The 10,490-nt window shown below is 46.0% G+C and overlaps 1 pseudogene across 1 annotated transcript in view; it reads left to right on the top strand.

Annotated features, from left to right (window-relative positions):
• Positions 1 to 5,476: 5,476 nt before the first annotated feature.
• Positions 5,477 to 10,490, top strand: part of LOC110297819 — a 19,292-nt pseudogene continuing 14,278 nt past the window's right edge. Inside the window, exons 1-3 of the transcript XR_003837162.1 lie at positions 5,477 to 5,649; positions 7,532 to 7,584; positions 8,595 to 8,721. The product of XR_003837162.1 is annotated as a zinc finger protein 780A-like (transcript). The remainder of the gene's footprint in view (positions 5,650 to 7,531; positions 7,585 to 8,594; positions 8,722 to 10,490) is intronic.

Genomic DNA, 10,490 nt, shown 5'->3' with positions numbered 1-10,490 from the left:
GAAACTACAGTTGTCTATGTCTTGGACATTCTCTGCTCTCAGGTATGTAAAGATTGGTGCTAAAATTTACTACAGGTGTGCACACCAATTCTCCCTATCTAGTTGGCCACCTAGGTAATTCACAACCCCTCTACTTCTAACTCCTCCAATAAATGGCTCTACCATTTTTATTTAATGAGAAGTTTTAAATTAAGGAACAAGCTTTGTGCAACGATTGCTGGTAAACTTGAGCATTCACTCAAAAGGCAACTTGACCTTCACATACAGAATTTAGCATTACAATACATAGCAACAGACCAAACCTCAACAGTCTTTTTGTAATTAAATGCATTAAAATAGTTTTATGTGTGTGGGTATTTTGCCCACAGGCATGTCTGTGAGCTAGCAGCAAGCCTTGTACCTACAGAGGCCAGACTAGGGTTTGTATCTTATGGACTGGAGTTAGAACTGGTTGTGAGCAGTGCCCTGAGCATCACACTGACCTGAGACAGGCAGTGATCCTGTGTAAACCACTGAGCCGTGCTCTGAGCATCACACTGGCCTGAGACAGGCAGTGATCCTGTGTAAACCACTGAGCCATGCCCTGAGCATCACACTGGCCTGAGACAGGCAGTGATCCTGTGTAAACCACTGAGCCGTGCTCTGAGCAGCACACTGGCCTGAGGACAGGCAGTGATCCTGTGTAAACCACTGGGCCTGTTTCAGCCACTGCCCTGTTTCAGTCTCTTTGTCTCAGGGCTTTTAGACTCTCTGGAACACAGTGTCCATGGCCAGATGCATATGTATTTAGTATCTGAAAATGGATCAGTGTCAAATCTCAGAGTCCCACCCTCAGACTCAAGATGCCATTGCAAAAGAGGCTGAGCTGTGGGGATGCCCACAAGTGCACATGCCTTTAAGGTAAGGAGGCCTGTGTTTATTCTAGGGGCTGTGACATGATTTGAATCAGAATGGGCAGTAGTGTGACATTCCCTGACCTTACCCAGAGCATAGACTCCAAGGAAGCTTCACAAAAGACCTTGTCACTTTCACTCCTGGCACACATAGAACTTTTACAGATAAATGAATGGCCAGGCTTATTAAAATGTGATTGAGCCTTGGGGTTCACGGACATCTGAGATGTGTCTCCATGCTTTCTGCAACATCATTCAGGTAAGGGCCAGCAGAAGCAGAGGACCTTAATAATTGTTTAAGATATTCTGGGGCTAGGTATGTGACTCATCCTGTAAAGAGTCTTGTTGTTATGCCTAACAACCTTAGTTTGATGCCCAGACACACACGGTGAAAGAAAAGACAGGACTCCCACAATGTGTCTTCCAATAGACAAATGCTGTACAACCCCCACTTACCCAGAAAAACTAAACCTTATGTAACATTAAAAAGATATTCTGATAACCAGCCCTACAATTATTCCTAATTTGTTTGGACTCAGTCTTGGTTTCATGAAGTAAGAATATCTCAGAACATATCAAAGTATTCAGAGGCAACTAATGAAGGGGAGGAATCAAGGAGATACAGCAGGGGAGTTGCTAAGAAGAGACTCTGCCGTGGTTGAAGAACTGCCTGAATCATCAGAGCCAAGCCTTTCTGGGGCTTCCCCAGAGCGTTCTGAGATGACCTGTGGTCAGGGCACTGCAGATGCTTAGCTCAGAGTGTTTACCCGTTTCCTTCTCAGACAATTTCTCTGTCTGTCTGTCTGTCTGTCTGTCTGTCTGTCTGTCTGTCTGTCTGTGTATCTGTATCCCTCTTTCCATCCTTCCTTCTCCCCCTCCCACCTTTCTCCCCTTTTTCCTTTCTTTCTTCCTTTCTGGTAAGACTCTGAGAATGCAGGCAGTTTTCTGATGTATTCTGTAGCCAAGGATGCCTTTGAACCGATCCTATTGGATCGCCCTCCCAAGCACTGGGATTGCACATGAGATCCACCACAAGTCTGCCTGCCACTGAACTCACACTTGTTCCAGGAGGCNGGACCTCGGGTCTCCCAGACTCTTGACTGAGGAAGGAGGAGCCCTGGGTGACAGGTTTTGCTCCCCTCACTTTGTGTGTCTGTGGAGCGGTGATCACTGTGTTCATTCTGCCCTCAGTGACAAGGGCTGCAAGAAAAGCCTCCTGACAACTTTCCCCAGCATTCCAATTGTCCAAACTGACCGAGTTTGCAGAGCCTGTCCCAGGATGCTGTCAGGAGTGACTGGAAGAAAAGTTGTCCTGTCCTCCCTACAGGGTCAGGACCCAGAACACTGACAGTTAAACTGTGAGGGGCCCCACACAAAGCCCCTGACTCTGTCTTTGTTCCAGCGACAGCAACAACAAAGCCCTGGTGGCTCTAAAGTCTAGGAGGAAAGGCTGGATGCCTGCAATTCAGAGTCCTTTGCTTTGAGGATTGAAGCTAGGTGTGGTGACTTTTGCCTGTAATTCCAGAATATGAGAGGCTGAGGCAGGAGAGTTGCCAGATGTTTAAATATCCTTAAGGCAAGCCTGGGCTACAGATAATGAGTTCCAGGCTAGCCTGGGAAACAAAAGCAAAGTTAAAACATAAGAAATCCTGAAGGCTCAGGGATCTACAGAGAAGAAGAGGCAGAAAGACAGTAAGAGCCTGAGCAGATGGGTGCCTCCAAGGAAACCATGTCTTCCAGACGCAACAGGACTGATGCACACATGAACTCTCAGAGTCCATGCAGCACACAGAGCCTGCACAGGTTTACACCAGACAGATTCTCAACACTGATGGGGTCGGAGTGGGGGAGTAGACATGGGCTCTGACCCCTGACAAGTGAAATCTCTGTTGTTAATATGCATTGGCAATGGAAAAATTGGATTTCTCCAATATTGTCTTGCTGGGTATATCAACCACACCTCAGGGCAGACTCCATGCCAGGAGTAGCTAGCCAACACAAATGATCTCAATTGTATTCTTGTGACATTTTCATTTTAGTTTGCATTGTTTGGAATAGTTTCTTATTGATCTTTTGCTTTTGCACATCTGTAAGCACACTGACTCCCACTCATCCATGCAAAAGTGCACACCACACACACATGAACAATGAAAAGAGAAGAGGGTGAGCATCACTCATTCAGTAAATGTTGTAGTCCCAGGCTATCCACGACTGCTTGGGGTTTAAAGATCGTTTAGCATTGATGGGGAGGGAAGGCAGCGACCCAGGCTCACTAATTACAATAGGCATACTTCATATTCAGTAGATTCAGGTCTGACATATTTAAAATATAAATAAATATTCAGCCAACTATGGTGGCACACACATGTAATCCCAGCACTCAGGAGGCAGAGGCAACAGATCTCTGAGTTTGAGGCCAGCCTGGTCTGCAGAGGAACACAAAGGACGGCCAAGGCCACACAGAGAAATCTTCTGTAGAAAAGACTATAACCAAAACCAAACAAAAACAAAATGAACAGCGACAACCAAAACTCCCCACAAGAACATGAAGGAAGTATGGAAATCAATGTTCATTGTGGAGAGGGTTGACTCACTCACCGGATAGATATGGAAGAGGGTGGGGGAAGGAAGGGGGGAGGGAATGCAGGGGTTTCTCAACACGTGCCTACAGTCACCTTCAGAAGCAGGAGAGAAGAATACTTGAAAAGAAACACAGATGCATCTTTGTGTGAGGAGGAGGAGGAGGGGGAAGCTAGGCACACACAGAGCAGGAGACAAAGGCAGAAAGAGCTGAGAGCTGAGACTGGGGATGTGGCCTGCAGAACCCCAGGAGGAATTCAAGTGACTGCAGCTAAGGAAACGCTTATGGTGGACATTAATCTCTAGTTACGTATTCAGCGCCCCACGGCTCCTGTGGAGAAAATGGAGGGCGATTAACTGATTTTATTTCCATGAGGGATAAGGGGTAGCACTAAGTAAAGAACTGTGAACACAAGAAAGATGGAGGAGACCAACCAGAATCACATTGTGGAGAGAAAGGAGGATGGAACACATTGGCATGACAGAAGGCTAAGTATGTTTATAAATGATCCAAAAGCCAGTGAAATAACAAAACAGGAAGCTTTGCAGAAGCAGTCACCTGGGTTTAGCTGGGGACTCCTTGTCTAGTATTAGCCTATGGGCTATCTTAAAAATAGGTGCAGTCTTTAAGTTTCAAAGGTGCAGCAGAAACAAGTGCTGTCACCTGAGTTTTTTGTCTTAGCCATGCTGATTGGTGTAAGGTAGAATCTCGGGTCATTTTGATTTGCATTTCCCTGATCACTAAGGGCTTTGAACATTTCTTTAAGTGCTTCTCCGTCATTTGGGATTCCTCTGTTGTGAATTCTCTGTTTAGCTCTATACCTTATTTTGTGGTTGGGTTGTTTGGTTTTTCGGTGATTAACTTCTTGAGTTCTTTATATATTTTGGATATTAACCCTCTATAGGATGTGGGGTTAGTGAAGTTTTGTCCCACTCTATAGGTTGCTGATTTGTCCTGTTGACTCCGTCCTTTGCCTTACAGAAGCTTTCAGTTTTATGAGGTCCCATGTATCAATTCTTGATCTTGGAGCCTGAGCCTTTGGACATTGTTGGTGGGATTGCAAACTGATACAACTACTCTGGAAATCAACCTTGAGGATCCTCAGAAATTTGGAAATAGATCAACCTGAAGACCCAGCTATACCACTCTTGGCATATACCCAAAAGATGCCCCACCATACAACAAATCCACTGTGTTCATCGAGGCCTTATCTGTGAAAGCCAGAAGCTGGAAACAACCCAGATGTCCCCCAATGGAAGAATGGATACAGAAAATGTGGGTCATTTACATAATGGGATAGTATTTAGCTATTAAGAATGAGGACATCATGAGTTTTGCAGGCAAATGGATGCAACTAGAAAATATCCTGAGTGAGGTAACTCAGACACAAAAAGAGTAAAAGGCATGTGCCACTATAATCTGAGTGTATTTTAGTTCTTAGACAGGGTTTCACTGGGTAGTCCTCGGTGGTCTCTTCTCACAGACATGCAGCTGGCTGTGCCTCCCTATTGCTGGGATAAAAGCCATTGCTACCACGCCCAGCCATGTTTACTGTCACTTGATGACTTGGCCTCTTTATTAATCTACCTCCATTTTATAATCGACCCGAGTTTTCTTTTGGTTATGTGAAGATGGTCACTTTGAATCTGCTAGAGTTATCTTTAACATATTTTCTGAAGTTAACAGATAGCTGGGTCGGACTTCTTTTCAAATCTAATGTGACAAACCTATACTTTAGCGTTTAGACCAATTACAGTACTTTCAATGCGACTAGTTTTATTACGAGGATCGTCTAGCCTGTCTAACAGACACAGTACCGTTGTTAAATAGCATGTGGTCTTCAGTCACATTTTCTATCTAGAGCATCCCTGCCTTTTTAAGGGCGAGAAAATCAGTTCCCCGCAGAACCGCAGAACCGGAAGTGCCTCTTGCTCAAAGGAGGGCGCCTCCCCTTTAAGCGCGCACCCCCGTGGGAACTCCCACAAGCCACTGGGCGCCGCTCGCAGATCTGGCATCCTCCCCCCCTCCCCCCAAGAGCCGGGCTTCACGGGGGCTTTGCTGGTGATAACTGCATTTTTTAGGGCCACCGCGCCGAAACTAGCGCGTAGGCTTTTGGTGTTCTGGTGCCGCTAATGCGGAAGGTCCGATCTTTCTGGTCGGCGGAAGAAATTTCAGGTTGGCTTCGGTCTCCATAGAGTAAGGCCTGAGCCAGCGGGCTGGGAGTGGGCGTGTGCGGACGGTCGTATAGGGTGACCTTTGGTGATGTGATAAAGGGTGTGTGTGTGTGTGTGTGTGTGTGTGTGTGTGTGTGTGTGTTTATGTCCACACCTTGAGCTCTCTGCATTATCTGGGTCTCTGTGCATGTCGCTTTATGCTCCTACTTTCCCTCGTGACCACAGGAACCAAAGCAGAGGACCAAGTTTCAGTAAGGAGAGGTCAGGTGTGGAGTCTGAAGTGATGCTTTCCCTGAGGTACAGACGTGAGCTTGGAAGGAGCATTTGAGGCTGAAAGTGCCACTGAGGGTGACCGAGGAGGGTAGTTACTTGTTGAATTCCATGACTTTCTCAGAGCCCTAGCTATGTGAGTGTTGAGGGAACTGAAGGAAAGTGCTCACTGAGGATGCTGCCAGAGCATGATCTGGGATCTCATACTTGCTCAGGCTCCCCGCGAAGGCCATCAGTCAAAAGGAGGGCTTGAGAAGGATGGGAACTTTATTGCTGCCCATCTAAGAGTCAAGAATGAGTTTACTCTTCTTTTCTGTTTGAGAAATGAGTTTTCAATTTTATAATAGGGAATTGTCAGTAAATGAAGGTGAACGTGCACATTCATACCTCCACCGCTGTGGCCCTTACGCTGTCCCTGCCCTTTCCTGGTGTTCACATGACCATTTCAATTACCCTTGACATTTTCTCCCTAAACCACTTCCTTTCCCCACATTATAGACAGTGGTCATCTTGGGTTCATTGTGTGCAGTGTATGGCAGGACAAGGGAGTGTTAGAAATAATGCAAATACTGGTTGTATATTTAAGAAAATGACTCATAAGATCTAGGCTGTACAGTGTACATTTTAATCTCAGCACTTGGGAGGCAGAAGCAGGAGGATCACTGTAAATTAAGGATCAGTTTGATCCACAGAGCAAGTTCCAGGAGGGCTGTGCTACAAAATGAGAACCTGTTTCAAAACAAGGAGGAAACGAATGACGGTAATAATGTAGAGCAGAATTTTAAAAATGTTTTATTGTGTCCTGTGTGATAATTTTTCAGAGCACAGGGTGGCCCTCACAGAGCCCAAGGCAGAACAGTTGTGTCAGCCATGCGGAGGTTGAGAAACTCAATTCTAGGATCAAAAGACCTAGGACACCCAGAACAAACTTAGCATTATTTTGTTCAAAATATCCCATAATATGGAAAGAGGGAAACATATACTCACCTCCTGTGACAGGATGTTTTACAGCTAATTATCTTCATAAAGGATCATGGCTTAATTGAGACGACATAAGTGTTATCATAGATGAGGGAAGGTTCTCAGGAGAGTGGTCCATGGTGCACAGTCCCATTAACTAACAGTGGGCACAGAATGCTGAACCCTGCCTGAGCATTGCAGCTGCAGCCCCTCCAGCCTCGCTGTGTTTCAGCCCTGAGTTTACACAGGAGGGGCCACCTGGATGCTGTGAGCCCCTGTGAGCCTTGATAGGTGGGGTTCCAGTAGGAAGATCTGCTCACAGTAGGAGGAGGGGACCAGGTGCAGGGTGAGCTGGACCTCAGGGTGGAAGATGGGATCCCTTCTGCTGGCCTCTTCTGGAGGAAGTTCAAGGCAGACATGTTTGTGCCCTGCACTCCCACACTGCCCCCTTGGCAGTGGGTTAGGAGGGGATCGGCTTTGTGTAGACTCCTGTGTGCTTCCAATTTGTGTGTGGGAGGCTGTGAGCGGTGGGAGGGGAGAGAGTGAGTGGGGAGGCTTGAGAAATAAGTGTAGTCGATGACATCACAGTGACAGAAGTCAGCCTGGGAACATCAAGTCACAATGCAGTGAATGGCTTTCTTTTTGTCCCCCAGGACAGGAAGCCTGAAGAAGAATGGCCAGCTCTAATTCTCAAGACATGGTCTGTGTAAGTTGTTTTTCTCTCTTTGACATAGGGTGACTTCAGGTTAGGTGACTCCTGCCCTCTTTCCCTCTTGAAGCTTCCCAAGGATCTGGAATCCCCCAGCCCAGTCTGCCCCTTTCCAGTGAGGGCTGGCAGGTCTGAGCACTTCCTGTCTGTGCCTCTTCCCAGCTGGCACTGGGGTTGTCTTTGAATGCATTCCTCCACACGTGCTCTCTGCTTGGTCTGTGCTCAGGGAGGACTGTCCCTGCAGTGGAGGTGTCAGTCCCACAGGGAAACAGGGGCCTTGGGGGCTTCAGAGCTTTGAGGGGATGGTCTCATTGAGTGCCCTGGGAAACCTGACTGACATCTGTGGTGTTGTCAGCCTGGTGACGAATTGTTGGAGAGTGTCCCCTATGCATGGGTGTGAGGAGATGACTTCCCTGAGAAAGCCTTAGGGGAGAGTCCAGGTGTCAGAGGGAAAGGTCATCCAGGCTGTGCTAGGGAGGTGACTGCAGTCTCCAGAGTCAGGGAAGACATGAGACACATTGTTTCTTGGAAGGTTTTGTTTTCATTCATGGAAAGAAAGAAAGAAAGAAAGAAAGAAAGAAAGAAAGAAAGAAAGAAAGAAAGAAAGGAAGAGGTTAAACCTAACATGTACATAATATATACTTATACTTAGTAAGTTTATGGCCTCTCGCATAGTGTATAAGATCATTCTCATGACAACAAATTTTATGACATCATGTGATAGTATGATAAACTCAAGGACTCACCACATTCCTTATGTAATTTACCCTGACCCCAGGTGACATTTCCCTTCTGTGGGTATAGCCTGAGGGATGTGGGTGGAGTGGAGAGGCACAGGTATTGGTTGTGTAGATGGGCACAGTCGTCGTTTGGGGGCAGGGGGGCTCATGCAGTCAGGTGCCTTGAACATTTCCTTATGGCTCCCTTTCCACGCTTGAGTCCTTTCCCTTCTGGTTTCCATCTTGAAAGCTTCCCCAGTTTCACTCTCCTTGTGTTTGCTCTTTCAGGGGTCAGTGACATTTAGGGATGTGGCTGTTGACTTCTCTCAGGAGGAGTGGGCCTGCCTGGATGCTACTCAGAAGGTCTTATACAGGGACATGATGTTGGAGACCTACAGCAACCTGGTCGCAGTGGGTAAGCCTGTGGCCCATGGATGGAGGATGTGTCCTCTACACTGTGGGCTTTCCTCACTCTGAATTAAAGGACAGTGCCATCTTTCCAGTGGTAGCTGAAGCTGGGATGGAGGCTGATTCTTGTCATTGCTTCTCTGAGAAGGCTGAGACAGGAAGATTGCTGTGAGTGCAACGTCACCCTCAGATATGTCCTGAGTTCCAGGCTAGCCTAGTCTGCAGGGTGAGGCCTTGTTTCAAACAAAACAAGGCACACAAATAAATAAAATAAATAAAAAGATAAATTCATAAATAGAATCTTGGGCTAGAGAGGTAGCTTGGTCGTTAAGAGAACCAGCTGTACTTGGGGAGGATCCAGGCTCAGTTCCCAGCACCACAAGGTGGCTCACAACCCTGTGTACTTCCATTTCCAGGGGATAGGATGTCCTCTTCTGGCTTTCACTATTTGTGGTGTTCAGTTATACATGCAGAAATATCCTCACATACACATAAAATACATTTTTATCAATAAAAATTTAAAAGAGGGAGCTGAGTTCCTTCGTTTTAACCATAGAAAGAATGTGAGATTTATTGGATTGAAAATAGGACCTCATGAAGCGCCTGGTTGCCCACCCCTTGTTGGTCCTCTCAGTGAGCTCTGGGTTCAGTGAGAGACCCTGCCTCAGATACAGAAGTGGAGAGAAATGAACGAAAAGACACCCAACACACTTTTCTCTACTATATATGTGCATGCATGCATACCTACACACACCCTCATGGACACATACACACCTGGACATGCACAAGTAAATACGAGAGCTGTTATGGTTTACTTAGTAATGAATCAGTCAAGTTGACTCAGAGCAGAAGTGGACACATTCTGTTTCCTTCAGTACCACCTCCTTTACCTGCTTTGTAGTGGATTTTTAGGTTGTGAAGTTTGTCTCTCTCAGTGAGCAAATCTGTAAGGATGAGGCGTAAATGTGAAGGAAGGCAGCATAAGTAATAATGATAGCAATTTCCATGGCTGAGGAAGTAACTCAGTCATGTTAACCCTTTCCCAGCATGCTTAAAACCCTGGTTCCATCCCTAGCATTACTAAATAAGTAAATAAATGCAAGTTCAAAAATAACAATTTTGTTTTAGTATGAGTCAATCTTTAAAGCATTTGAATATAGTATTTGATCTTAGCAAAGCCCTATCCAGTTAATAGCATTACCTCAATCTATGTTATTCTCCAGTATTATTATTATTACTAAATCTTTTTTCAAGGCACATCTTCTATAGTGCATGCTAGCTATGGACTAGCTATGCAACTAAATCCAGCCTTGAACCTCACATCTCCTTGTCTACATCCCTCAAGAGTGTGACTATGTGTGTGTGTGCCACCATGCCCAGTCATTATTGGGAAATTAAGCATAGAACATTAAATAAGTACCATCATTAGCTGTTAGGGAGGTGCAGAGAAGAGTTCTACACTAGACAGTATAGCTGGGATGGCTTGAATATGCTTGGGCCATAGTGAGTTATACTGTGAGGAGGTGTGACCTAACTGGGGGAAGTATGTCACTGTGGGGGGGGGGTGACCCTCTTCCTAGCCACATGTGAGCCAGTCTTTTCCTGTCTGCCTTTGGATCAAGATATAGAACTCCAGTCAGCTATTGGATGTATCACAGGGCTCCCAATGGAGAAGCTAGAGAAAGTAACCAAGGAGCTAAAGGGATCTGCAACCCTATTGTTGGAACAACATGATGTACTAACCAGAACCCCGGAGCTCTTGTCTCTAGCGGCATA

The sequence above is a fragment of the Mus caroli genome, chromosome 7 (genome assembly GCF_900094665.2).
Source record: "Mus caroli chromosome 7, CAROLI_EIJ_v1.1, whole genome shotgun sequence".
NCBI classification, from domain to species: Eukaryota; Metazoa; Chordata; class Mammalia; order Rodentia; family Muridae; genus Mus; species Mus caroli.
Note: the sequence above shows the minus strand (reverse complement) of the source record. Positions and strands in the feature narration are given on the sequence as shown.